This window comes from Lithobates pipiens, unplaced genomic scaffold (assembly GCF_037356315.1).
Source record: "Lithobates pipiens isolate NorthernLeopardFrog02 unplaced genomic scaffold, aLitPip1_a1.2 Scaffold_8, whole genome shotgun sequence".
In the NCBI taxonomy this organism is placed as follows: Eukaryota; Metazoa; Chordata; class Amphibia; order Anura; family Ranidae; genus Lithobates; species Lithobates pipiens.
The window spans coordinates 12,516,541-12,519,434 of record NW_027507903.1 but is presented as its reverse complement, the minus strand read 5'-3'; positions in this window follow the sequence as shown (position 1 = coordinate 12,519,434).

Below are 2,894 nucleotides of genomic sequence, written 5' to 3'. Positions count from 1 at the left end.
TTTATAAATATATATATATATATATATATATATATATATATATATATATATATATATATAAAATATATAAATGTTGCCCTCTTAGGCCGCGTACACACGCGCGGACTGTTCGCCCAACCTTGTCCGCTGAACAGTGTTTGGGCGGACAGTCCGCTCGTGTGTGGGGCTTCAGTGGACAGTTTCAGCGGACAGTTGGCCGAACAAGGTCTTACGGAAATTCCGAAAAACTGTCCGCTGAAACAAGGTTTCAGCGGACTGTTCGCTCGTGTGTAGGCTTGTTCGGCCAACTAAGTCTCGCGCATGCTCAGAAAGGATTTCCACGTCGGAAGGTTGCATTGCAGTGTATAGGACGTCGTATTTTTCGTCCCGTCGTACGTGCCGTTCACGTCATCGCGCACGGTTTCAGCAAACTGTTCGTCCGTCGTGTGTGGCCATGTCCGTCCATGCTAAGTTTGAGCGGACTGTTTGCCGAAACTGTTGGACGGACAAAGTTGGGCGAACAGTCCGCGCGTGTGTACGCGGCCTTACTGAAAAGTTTGTGGACCCGTGGCCTTAGGACGTAAAATGATAAAAGTAACCACCATCTTCCTCCTCTTCATCACCCTTCTAGTTTTCTCATTCTAAATAATTTAATTTATTTAATGCATAATTTTTGCTATTTTCTCTGTTCCGCCTCTTTAAATATCACTTTACATGTGCTGCAGGATTCTGCAATTGGACACATTCTTATGTTTCTGTCATCATTCTGCCATCATACCTATGCAGTGCTGCCCTCTGTTGGAGGAGATCCTACAATTTTAACCAGTTAAGGACCACGGCCTTTTTCTGACATTTGTTTACAAGTTTAAATTAGTATTTCTTGCTAAAACATTACTTAGAGCCCCCAAACATTATTTTTTTTTTTTTAGCAGAGACATTGGAGAATAAAATAGAGATCATTGCAATATTCTTTGTCACACCGTATTTGCACAGTGGTTTTAAGAACGCAAGTGTTTTTGAAAAAATACACTTTTTTTTTATTTAAAAAAAATGAAAAAAGCAAAGTTAATCTTATTTTTTTTTTATGTGAAAGACGATGTAAATAGATACCTAACATGTCATGCTTGAAAATTTTGCACACTAGTGGAATGGCGACAAACTACTTTTAAATCTCCATAGGTGACACTTTACATTTTTTTACAGGTTATCTGTTTAGAGCTACAGAGGCGGTCTGGTGCTAGAATTATTTCTCTCGATTGCAGTGATGCCTCACATGTGTGGTTTGAACACCGTATACATATGTGGGCGCGACTTAAGTATGCGTTCGCTTCTGCGTGTGAGCTCAGAGGGACTGGGTGCTTTAAACTTTTTGTTTTCTTTTCTCTTATTTATTTAACTTTTTACTTTAAATTTTTACACTGTCCCTTTATTTATTTATTTATTTTTATTCTTTATTTAAGTCATTTTTTCATCATTACAAATAAAATAGAATAAGAGACAGTATCATACCTATAAGATTATACAACCACAGAAAAAACATAACATATGTAGGGCAATATCAAATATTCCTTATCTATACTCCATAGGCCCTAACCCATCCACATGTGATCTTGATCCTGTCTATTTCCTATTCCTCCAACTCTTTATGCTTTTAAACTTTACTTTCTCCCCCCTAGTCCTCCCCCCCTTCCCCCCCCCTTCCTCCCCCCTTAAAAATATCCCTATAACCCATAAACCTCGCTATATGTCTTCGTTGATTTAAATTTTTTCCATATTTCCCATTTTCTCATGGGTTCTCTATCCCCTTCTTCCTCCCTTTCAAAGTATTCCATCCTAAAAATATTGTCTATTTTCTCGAACCATTATTTTATCGTGGGCACTTCCAGTTCTCTCCATTTCTTCGGGATCATACTTTTAGCTATATTTAATAGTTGGGGTATCAGGGATCTGCCATACTCTTTTAAGGATAATTCTGTCTCATGAAACAGGCATACCCATGGGTTTTTTTTGGAACCTGGACATTCGTTATCTTTTCTATATATTTTAATATTTCCTCCCAATATTTTTTAATCTTTGGACAGTTCCACCACAGGTGGGCCATGGATCCTGTCTGTCCACATCCCCTCCAACACTCACCAGATTGCCCACTTTGATATTTTGTTACTATGTCCGGTGTTCTGTACCATCTCACTACACACTTGTAGTTTGTTTTCTTTATTCCTATATTGGCTGAGGAGCCATGGGCCAGTTTCAATATTTTCCCTATCTCTTGTTTCTCATTTCGTGGTCCTATTTCCCCTTCCCATTCTTTTATATATGGCGGTATCTCCGCCTCCTCCTCCCACGTCAAAATCTTATATATCTGAGAGGTTCCTATTCGTACCATTTTTCCATCACACATACGCTCCAAGGTTGTCAGTTCTTCTCCACCTCTCAGAGGGCCCGGTAGGGCCGAGACCAGATGTCTGAGATATCGCCATTCATTTAGTTCAAACATTTCATTTCTCCTCTTTAACTTTTCCTGTGCTATTATTTTCCCTCCGTGTATTATGTGTGTAAGCTGAGCATTTTCTGCTTTTATCCAATTTCCTCCCCATTCCCTCTTACCCGGTGGAAAAAAGTTATTCTCTTTTAAATATATCAGTGGAGAATTATATTATATATATATATTTTTGTGTTTGTGCATATCATCCCATATCCTAATCGCATTAGTGGTTAATATTCGTCCAAGTGCTCGGTATTGTGGTGATAACCAAATATTTTTCCCCAAATTTGTGTCTTACAAACAGTGTTCAATTCCCACCCACCTTTTTTTGCTATTCTGTCTAGTGCATTCTACCACACTAGTTACTATCACAGCCTCATAATATTTTTTGAAATCTGGCACACTTACTCTTTCCTGGTCCTTATCCTTT